Source organism: Monodelphis domestica, chromosome 7, assembly GCF_027887165.1.
Source record: "Monodelphis domestica isolate mMonDom1 chromosome 7, mMonDom1.pri, whole genome shotgun sequence".
Classification (NCBI taxonomy): Eukaryota; Metazoa; Chordata; class Mammalia; order Didelphimorphia; family Didelphidae; genus Monodelphis; species Monodelphis domestica.
This window is the reverse complement of record NC_077233.1, coordinates 101,546,531-101,557,845: the sequence shown is the minus strand read 5'-3', so window position 1 is coordinate 101,557,845 and position 11,315 is coordinate 101,546,531. Positions and strand designations below refer to the sequence as shown.

The 11,315-nt window shown below is 37.8% G+C and overlaps 1 protein-coding gene across 2 annotated transcripts in view; it reads left to right on the top strand.

Annotated features, from left to right (window-relative positions):
* Window positions 1–2,963: 2,963 nt before the first annotated feature.
* Window positions 2,964–11,315, top strand: part of LOC100023136 (bile acid-CoA:amino acid N-acyltransferase) — a 29,520-nt gene continuing 21,168 nt past the window's right edge. The window contains exons 1-2 of one of the 2 annotated variants that reach the window (XM_056805295.1): window positions 2,965–3,472; window positions 8,688–8,990. The gene's annotated coding sequence lies outside the window, so the exon portion shown is untranslated. Of the gene's footprint in view, window positions 3,473–8,687; window positions 8,991–11,315 lie in introns of both variants that reach the window. The other variant, XM_056805296.1, reaches the window with a different exon arrangement.

Sequence of the window (11,315 nt, the reverse complement as noted above, 5' to 3'; positions counted from 1 at the left end):
GTGTTTCTAGTACAATGTTACATAATAGAGGGATAATGGGTATCCTTGTTTCACTCCTGATCTTATTTGGAAAGCTTCTAGTTTATCACCATTGCAGATGATGTTTGCTGATGGTTAATATATGTATATATATATATATATATATATATATATATATATATATACACTGTTTATTATTTTTAGGAAAGGCTCTTTTATTCCTGTGCTTTCTAGTGTTTTATTTTTTAAACCCTTACCTTCCATCTTGGAGTCAATACTGTGTATTGGCTCCAAGGCAGAAGAGTGGAAAGGGCTAGGCAATGGGGGTCAAATGACTTGCCCAGGGTCACACAGCTGGGAAGTGTCTGAGGCCAGATTTGAAGCCAGGACCTCCCATCTCTAGGCCTGACTCTCAATCCACTGAGCCACCCAGCTGCCCCTGCCTTCTAGTGTTTTCAATGGGAATGAGTATTGTATTTTGTCAAAGGTTTTTTCCTGTATCTATTGAGATAATCATGTGATTTTTGTTGGTTTGCTTGTTAATATGGTCAATTATGTGGATGGTTTTCCTAATATTGAACCATCCTTGCATTCCTTGCATAAATCCTACCTGGTTATAATAAATAACCCTTGTGATCACTTGCTGGAGCCTTTTTGCTAGTATCCTATTTAAGATTTTTGCATCTGTGTTCATTAAGGAGATAGGTCTGTAGTTTTCTTTCTCTGTTTTCTACCTGCCTGGCTTTGGAATCAGTACCATATTTGTGTCATAAAAGGAATTTGGTAGAACTCCTTCTTTGCTTATTCTGTCAAATAGTTTGTATAATATTGGGATTAGTTTTTCTTTGAATGTTTGATAGAATTCATTTGTGAATCCATCTGGACCTGGGGATTTTTTCTTAGGGAGTTCTTTGATGGCTTGTTCAATTTCTTTTTTCTGATATGGGGTTGCTTAGTGTTAGATTTAAAATAGTTTGGGGAAATTTTAAGGTTTACATTAGGTAGTCTATTTCTTCCTCTTTTAGTCTAGGCAATTTATATTTTTGTGAATATTCATCCATATCAAATGTATAAGTCTCTGGGAATAAAGGGTAATTTCCATAATGTGTATAGACTAGAAAGTTCAGGACAGGTGGAAAGATGAATAAGGAGTTAAAAACCATGATAGCTAAGCTCTGTGCTCAAACTCATCTTAAATGGACACAGGTTTTTCCACTTGCACTGTTCTATCTGAGGAGGAAACCCAGAGGAGACTTACATATTTCCCCATATGAGATATTATATGAACAGCCAGTATGGATATGAAGGACTGCTAAACCATCTTATGTTTCCATATTGAGAGGGAAATGCCAGTTACACACCTATCTGGCACAGATACAGGATAGGCTGGAAGAACTAAGAAGGCTAGGACTACTAGTGCAAAGGGTCCCACTAGATTTCTCATTATGTAACACCAGGCCTGGGGACAAAGTATATGTGAAAATTTTTACCAAAGACAAACCCACAGAGCCCAGATGGATTGGTCCATATGATGTAGCTCTTACATCATCAACAAAATCAACCAAAGTAATAGGAAAAGATTCTTGGTTTCACACATCTCACATTAAACATCACTACACCCATGATAATATGCCAAAAGACAACTTAATGTAAGCCCAAGAATCCATTCAAACACAGATGCCCCTAGAACAACCCTTGATAAATAAACATAGAGTCCATGAATCCAACAAAATAGCACAAGAAGAAATAGAGATTCTAAGCAGAGATAGTGAAACCTAAATAGAATAATGCACAACACAAATAGTATAAATTTGGGTTAGTTAGATCAGGGAGTATTAGTGTAATCTGTGAAACCCAGGAGAAGCGGTTCCTTGAGGAACCTGGGAGTTTATTTGGGTGGATTTAGAATCCCTTAGAATTAGTAAACATATATATACAAATCTCCATTTCAAGTTTAGACTAAAATATCATTAACTTCTACGATCAACTGCAAAGGAATATTAATATTGCCTTACTATCACACATTAAGAAAGATACCTACATTTATTATCAAAAAAATCTCACTTGTACACATGAAGATGACACAAACATTTTGTATAAAGTTTCACTCACATGCATCAACATATTCACTTTTACACGCACGCACACGCTAATCTTACACACATGCATGATTTTGTAGTTACGGATACCAGAGATTGTCTTTCAAGGTGAGATGACAGGCAAGTATGTATCCTGTAAAGGTGAAGACATCCGGACCTGTGACAAACTTCCAGCAACACCAAAGGATGGAAGATACATTGACAACTGGAAAGAACTTTGAATCAAAGACATTATGGGGAATGGACTTCAGGAAAATGGGTCAAGTAAGATTAATCGCCAATCACATTAACTTCACATATAGGAAAGTACATTCACATGCATATTGGAATAAATATGCATCCACCATGACATATCTAGAATATGAACAAATTTCACACTGACATTAGGGGCTGTGCTGTAAATAAGAACGATCCATAAATTGTATATCTGTAAATAGATCTTTAGTACCAGAGGATGTATATATATGTGTGTGTGTACATAAATAACATGTAACATATGTAAGTGTATAGATAACTCAGACATATATATATATATATATGTAGCATACTAATGATCTGATCAACAAATATAGATAAAAAGGAAAGAGTTAACTTACTAATCATTAATAGACAGGGACAGAATAGTTTAGGGTGGAAAAGGGAGTGTTGTAACTAGAGAGGTAACATAGCGACAGAATAAATCAGATTTCATTTACATACAAGTTAATATATATATATATACACATAATTTTTATTGATTATTATATTGGAATTAGCATCACATAAGGCATGTTCAATTTTACTTAAGAGTTAAATTTTATATTGATTGCAATAGGAATGACCTTTGTGTTAAGAAATTGTTATATTGCAAAACTTTGTTGGTACATAATCCTAACCCTCTTCTCACAACTCAGTCTTAGCATAAGATAGGAATTTAGATTAGCAAATAAACAGATTAGGATAAGATTTATTATTTTGGGAGGTGGGAGGATATATGGGAACAATAAGTAACATAGATAGATTAGAATAGACAAAGGAGGTAAATAACTGGTGTGAGCCAGGGGGACACCATGCAAACACCAGGAAATGGAGGATTTGTGACAGAGGCTGGCACATAAAAGTGCCAGGCTGAAGAGTGTGTGGAACTGATCACCTCAATGGGGGAGGGACCCCAGGACTGAGGAATCTTGAGGAGATGACTTTGGCTGGTAGAGAAGTTGGGCTCTCAGTTTGGAGAAGCCAAAGAGAGTAGGTGGGAAAAGACTTTCTCCTGAGGGTTATCCACCTTTCCTGCTGGTGACTAGAAATCCTTTCCCCCAACATTTCCTAATTGAAAGACTTTTGAAGAGGAAGCCTGAGAAGGAAATTTTAAATCTCTGTCAGATTTTACTTCAGCTCCTGTTGCCAAACCCAGGGTGAGTCAACCTGACTTTCTCTTGGGGGCTCAGGCTGCCAAAGCCTGAGTTCCCCCCAAACTTGAGGAGGGAGAAAAAGGGTTTTAGATAGATACAGGGACCCCCTTTTACCCACTTCCCTTTCCCATTCTTCCCTGCCCATCATTCCTTTTGTATTACCTGATCGAGTTGACATTAAAAGTTATCTGTTCCCCAAGCTGAGTGTGAGTGAACAGATCAAGGGGAGACCCTTTTTTCTCGAGTAGTGGAGGGGGAACAAGAGGGACAAGAGTGAATCTGGGAGAGCAGCCTTAGCTAAGGAGGGAAGGCAGAAGGGGGAAAATCTTCAAAACCCCCTCTCCTCTCTCTGAGCCAACCCTAAACATCAGCTGTCTCCCCTGAACCCTGCTTTGAGAAGGGGGGTTCTCCACTCTTTCCCCCTCTCTATACTGAAAGACTTAACCCCTCGATTACAATTTAACCTCCCCTTTTAATACATTGCCTAGATTGCCATATTGATTGCCATATAATTGGGCATAATAATTTTTAATGATTGCCTTAATTTCCTCTTCATTAGAGGTGAGGCCTCCCTTTTCATCTTGGATACTGTCAATTTGGTTTTCTTCTTTCCTTTTTTTAATTAGATTGACCAGTACTTTGTCTATTTTATTTTTTTCAAAGTACCAGCTTCTAGTCTTATTTATTAAATCAATAGTTCTTTGACTTTCAATTTTATTAATTTCTCCTTTGGTTTTTAGGATCTCTAACTTAAGTCTTCATCTGAGAATTTTTAATTTGTTCACTTTCTAGTTTTTTAATTTGCATGCCCAATTCATTGACCACTGCCCTCCCTAATTTGTTAATATATGAACTCAAGGATATAAATCCCCCCCCCCCAGTACTGCTTTGGCTGCATCCCATAGATTTTGAAAGGATGTCTCATCATTGTCATTTTCTTCATGAAATTATTGTTTCTATGATTTGTTCTTTAACCAAATTTGGAGAATTGTATTGTTTAATTTCCAATTAATTTTTGATTTGCCTCTCCATGTACCCTTACTAGTTATTATTTTCATTGCATTGTGGTCTGAGAAGGTTGCATTTATTATTCCGACTCTTTTGCACTTATTTGCAATGTTTTTATGCTCTAGTACATGGTCAATCTTTGTGAATGTACCATGTGATGCTGAAAAGAAGGTATATTATTTTGGGTACCTATTTATTTTTCTCCACATATCTACTAACTCTATTTTTTCCAAGATTTCATTCACTTCTCTTACTTCTTTCTTATTTTGTTTTTTGGTTTGATTTATCTAGTTCTGATAGAGGAAGGTTCAGGTCTCCCACTAGTATAGTTTTTCGATCCATTGCATCCTTGTGTTCCACTAGTTTCTCCTTTAGAAATTTGGATACTATGCCATTTGGTGCATACATGTTGAGTACTGATATTTCCTCATTGTCTATACTTCCTTTTATCAGGATGTAATTACCTTCCCTATATCTTTTGACTAGATCTATTTTTACTTTGGCTTAGTCAGATATCATGATTGCGACTCCTGCCTTCTTTTTATCAGTTGATGCCCAATAGATTTGGCTCTATCCTCTTACTTTTACCCTTTGTGTGTCTACCTTCCTTGTGCATGTTTCTTGTAGACAGCATGTAGTAGGGTTTGGTTTCTAATTCATTCTGCTATTCTCCTGCATTTTATGGGTGAGTTCATTGCAATCACATTCAGAGTTATGATTACCAGCTGCGTATTTCCCAGCATTTTGATTTCCACTCCTAGTCCTATCCTTTTTTCTTTCGCTATTTCCTTCTATGCCAGTGTTTTGTTTTTAATCAGTCCCCCTAATTCCCATCCTTATTTTATTTCCCTCTCTACCCCCTCCTTCTTATTCCCCTCTTATTTTCTTTACAGTCTTTTTAAACTACCTCCCACCCTCTCCCTCCCTTGTATTGATTTCCTCCCCACCAGTTCATTTGTTACCCTTCTATTTCCCTATAGGGCACAAATCAGTTCTCTACCCCAATGTGTTTGATTGTTCTTCCCTCTTTGAGTCAATTTCAATGCACATAAGAACTGAGTATTTCCTATCTCCAACCTCTTTTCCCTTCCAGTGTATTGATGTTCTCCCCCTCCCACCATACACTTCTTTGTGACATATAAATTTACTCCCTTTTGTTTCTTTTCCCATTTATCTTAGTATTAAACTCTTTTTAAAAACTCTAGTTGTATATATATGTGTGTGTGTATGTACACACATATGTATTTATGTATACATATATCTTTATGCATATTTATGTCTTGGCATTTCATCCTATACAGTTTGTCACTATTCCCTCTAAGTATAATCTTTTAGCTAATCAGTTGATAATAACAATTTTTAAGAGTTACCAATATCCTCTTTTCTTATAGGGATACATATCATTTTAACTTATTTGGTCCCTTAAAAAAGTTTGTTTTGTTTTTCTTTTTTCCACCTTTCTTAATTACCTTTTGATGATTCTCTTGGCTTCTGTGTTTGGGCATCAAATTTTCTATTCAGGTCTGGTCTTTTCTTTACAAACGCTTGGAATTCTTCTATTTTATGAAATGACCATACTTTCCCCTGTAAGAATATAGTCAGTTTTGCTGGGTAGTTGATTCTTGGTTGTAGACCTAATTTCCTTGCTTTCTGGAATATCATATTCCATACCTTTTGGTCCTTCAGTGTAGAAGCAGCCAGATCCTGTGTTTTCCTCATTGTAGTTCCATGGTATCTGAATGACTTCTTAGCAGCTTGTAATATTTTTTGGGTGCATACCTTTTAAGTGGAGTCTAACAGGAGGGTTCCTTGGCTCTGTCCTGTTATATTTTTTCCTTGGTCTGGTAGTTCTTGAATTTGGCTATAACATTTCTGGGTGTTGTCAGTTGGGGATTAAGTACAGAAGGTGATCTGTGGATTCTTTCAATCTCTACTTTTCCCTCTTGTTCTAGAATGTTGGGAGCAGTTTTCTTGTATAATTTCCTGTAGGATGATGTTCAGGTTTTTTCTTTTGTCATGGTATTTTGGCAGACCAATGATTCTTAAATTGTCTCTCCTGGAATGATTTTCTAAATCTCCTATTTTCCTCAATTTTTTCATTTTTTTGATTTTGTTTTATAGTTTTCTGCTGCCTTGTGAAGTCGCTTGCTTCTAATTGTTGTATTCTGGTCTTTAAAGCCTGAATTTTATCCCTGGCTTTTTGGTCATCCTTTTATTTCTGGTCTGATTTTCTTTGGAGGTCATCTTTCATCTTCTTTGCCTCATCTTTCATCTCTGATTTCTGTTCTGCTACCATTTTGAATAAATGTGTTTTCTAGGTTAAATCTGTTTTAGTCATGGAACAGGTATTTGGTGGGAAGAGAGTCTTACCTTGTGCTGACCACACGGGAGTCTAAAGAATCCTCTCAATAAAACTTTTGAAATTCCTTGCTTTTTTACTATACGGTCTCACCACTTAGTCCCTTCGTGGTCGCCACAATGTGACAAGGAAATCACTTTAAAGACTGATATATATTAATTTAAGGTCGCCAAGGAATTCAGCTATGTAATTCCTAAATGAAAACTCAAGTCAGCAGTTAATCTTTTATGGAGTTTAATTACAATAGGAGGGAGAAAGGAATTAGAGATAGAGAGAGAGTAAAAGGGAGAGAAGGGAATAGGGCTTAAATACCCCTTCTGTTTAGGCTGGGCCAAAAGGCCCAAGCCCTTAGATAGCTGGGGCAAAGAAAAGAGATTAGTCCCTATTACTTACGTGACCAAAATGGAGAAACAGTCTCAGAGGCCCCCACCTTCAGCTTCCTTCAGAGCAAGCTTCTCAGAGCCACACCAAACACATTGACCAACTTCTCAACCCCCCCCCCCGCGAGTCTTTCAGACTCCCCTATCTTTAAGGAAACCATCCAAGTTGCCTCCCCTCAGTCCTCACATCTAGCAATCACCTGTCCATCAATTTCCCTGTGCCAATGGAGGCTCTAGCTTAAACCCAGGACTGCCCAGAGGTCTCTGGCTTTTGCACATGTCTGTTGAAGGTCATATTTTCAATTAATTAAATCTTTGATCCTTTACTATAGCCCTTTCTAAATCCTGTTAACCTGAGTAGGGTAGAGATTGGAATAATTAAATTTTGATCTAGGCTGCAGCCCTTACTCAATCCTGTTAGGACTGAATAGGGTGGAGATTGATTCCAAGTATCTCCATTGTATCAATTCTAAAATCAATCATGATTCAAAGAAATTCCTGTTCTATGCTTAAGCATAGGTCAAAGTCCTTTCCATTGTTCAGCAAAAGGTTTCTGTCCTAAAGTAATCTGAAGAAGGGAAGAGAAGGAACCTCCCATGCCAATGGGGTTCCCATTCCAATAGACTATCAGTAAGAAATTTTCCAAGTATGAAATATCCCAATGGTGAAATTTCCAACATTTATAAGTCTAAGAAATTTTGAGGTTTACAATCCCCTAGGAACATTTGGTTTTTAATCTGTAAGGAAGAATTTTCAGAGGTCTCAACTTTTGCTGCTGCCTCTATGCTGCCATCTTGACTGGAAGCTCCATAGGGTGCCTTGAAAGGAGGCAGAATAGACATCCTCTTCTCCTTCTGCCTGTCTCCAAAGGAGGTTATGATTCCTGCTGTCAAAATATTAGGAGTTCACGACCAACAGAAATTTGACCAGTCTGCTCTCATCACAGGGAGAGGGTAACAGCCTAGAAATGCATTTATCTTTTCTTTTCAATCTGATTAGGCTACAGGATATTATATTCAGGTTTGAGCTACCTTCTGGTTGTTCTTTTATTATTAGGAGGGAAAAGACCATAAGCTTTATGCCCAAGGTAAGACTCTCTTCCCACCAAATACTTATTCCATGACTAAAACAGATTTAACCTAGAAAACACATTCATTCAAAATGGTAGCAGAACAGAAATCAGAGAAGGTGTGCATAGGAGAATGTATACCAGACAATACAGAGTGAAGGAATTCTCCTCCTGGGAGGAAATTAATTCAACTCAACAGAGAGAAATAGAGAGAGAGAGAGAGTGGAGGGAGACACAGAGACAGAGAGAGACAGACAGAGAGAGAGAGAGTTCTAGAAGCTTCTAGTCAAGCAGGCTATCAATAGGGACAGGATAGAAATTGCCAGGTCTTGTCATATCTTTCTGGAGCCTTTTTCTTCATTTCTTGAAGTAAAGTTGGTTACTTCCATCTTTTTCTTGAAGTTGGAAGCTAGAAGTACCCAAGAGACAGCAAGGCCCAGAGTATATGGAACCCAGAAAAACAGAAGACTGAAGATAGTGAAATTCTCTTGCTACTTGCCAACTCTACTCTGCTCCTCATGAAGGGCAGGGCATTGATCTCTACCAATAAAGAGAGTCCCAAGCCAGTGGACTTTGAGACTGAATTTGTAAAAGGAGCAGAACTGAAAAGTAAGAAGAGAGAGGAAGAATGGTCACATTATAGGCAGATGAAGAAAGATTAACAGAAAACTACAGAAGGGGCCAGGAGAGGAAGGCAACCTGAGAGTAAGTACGCTGTTGGGAGCATGCCTTTGAATGTCTGAAATCAAGGGATTGAGGAAAAAGTTTTTTTGTTTATTTCTCTTAGTTGCTGGGTAGATCCAGTGAGAAAAACTAGCTTTGCCAGAAGTCAAGTATAGTTCTGAAGACTTCTGAAGACTCTCTCTCTCTCTATATATATATATATTTCTGAAGACCAGGTACTTGGAAAGTAAGACTTGAAAATCCCTTCTGGAGCAGCTAGGAAAATTGAAAGCTGTTCTTCAGTTCAAAGTTTGTGTTTACCTACAACTCTGGCACTTATGTGACAGAATTCCCACTTTCTGCTTTGTACGGGTGGTGAGGCACTTGTTTATCCTGTCCTGGTAGTGTGCCCTAATAGAAGTTCATTTTCTGTATGATAATGTATGGTCACATCAGTCCAAATGATCGAGATTGAGAGGTTGAGAACAAATCTTACAGTCTATGGAGAAAAAGTGAAACTACAATTTCATCATAGGCAGGGAATGATATTCTTATGGAGAAACTTTTTTCTTGGAACTCTGTGGGAAAAGGTAATCATTTACTGAGGGAAAGAATAAACAAACAGGCTTTCAGGGAGAGAGTTTCACATTGCCAGGCTGATTTTTTTCTTTAGAGTGTTTTATAAGAAGTCTCCTCCTGGAGGTGGATAACAATATGCACAGCACCTGACTTGACATTAATATAAAGTAGGGGGCAGCTGGGTAGCTCAATGGATTGAGAATCAGGCCTAGAGACAGGAGGTCCTAGGTTCAAATCTGGCCTCAGACACTTCCCAGCTGTGTGACCCTGGGCAAGTCACTTAACCCCCATTGCCTAGCCCTTACCACTCTTCTGCCTTGGAACCGATAGACAGTATTGATTCCAAGATGGAAGGTAAGGGTTTTAAAAAAAAGTTAATATAAAGTGAAAGAAAGTTTCTTTTTGACCTGGTTAGCAGATAACCTATGAGCTCTCTGGGACCATGTAGCTTTATTTCCTGCTGCTTCCCAGAACAGTGTCTTTTCCATAGCAGATAATAAATAAAAAGATGTAAATTCACTTGAGTTGCATAACAGGGATTTAGCTGAAGGCCACAGGATGTGTGCTGACCTCCCTCATTTTTCAAATGAGTAAGCTTTAGCCAGGAGAAGTTAAATAACTTGCTCAAGGTCGCTCAGTAGGTAAGAAGCATTGTCAGAATTTAAACCTGAGTTTTCTGTCTTAATTCTGCCCTCTTTCAACTATACTTGAGCAAACATCTCGAGTGCTGAAAAGATATTCATGAATTTATTCAAAACTCTAAAGGTTTTCAGTGCCTTGGGTAGATCCTCTAAAGAATATTTGTGAAAGAATAAATGGGCATGATGGTAAATGTTTAACCACAGGCTCTTAAAAAAAATCTATTTCCACAACAGTTAAAAAAATGGTTTTCCCCAGATTACATGTGTACAGAAATTTTGGTAATCATTTCTGACATTTTGCAATTCTCCCTCTGTCTCTCCCATCCTCCCCAAGAAGACAGGTAATATAATATAGGTTGTACATATATTATAATATAATATACATTCCCTGTTTGTCATGTTGTAAGACAAGACAAATATTTGCTTACATTAGAGCAAAATTCACAGAGGAACTCAAGTGAAGAATGGTTTACTTCAGTCTGAACTTGGACTCCCTGAGTGCTCCTTCTCTGGCCATTCACAATTAATCATCATACATTGTCGCAATTATGGCATATAATGTTCTCTGGGTTCTCAACACTTCATATGTCTTTCCAGGCTTTTTTGTGTGTGTGATCATCTTGTTTGATGTTTCTTAGGGTAATAGTGTTCCATTAACAACATATATCACAACTTATTCAGTCATTCCCTAATTGATGGATGTCTTCAGTTTCCAACTTTTTACTACCACAAATAGAGGTGTTATAAATGTTGTGGGGTGCTAGAGGTGACCCCTGGGGTTCAGAAAGGGTACCTTTTGTAAGAATACAAGATTCTAAAACTTAGCTTAAAAATAAAAAGTAAAATGTATTAATTTAGAAAGTAATGTTGAATATGGCCAGGAAGATAGCAAGGTGGAACAGCAAGATGGGGTGCTGCTGCTTGGGAGGACAGCATGTGTGGAAAAGCTGTCCCCCAGATGACATCAATTCTGGGGATTTTATCCTCTATCCAACAGTGAAGGTGAGACTCTGCCACAGTGTAGACATTACTCTAGGGTGGTGTACACTGGAGCATGGGGTGAGGGGAGGTTTGCCTGAAGACAAAGGGGGACCCTCATAGTTTGGAGGACAGATGGATGTCTGAGATACACTTGATGATATCAAAG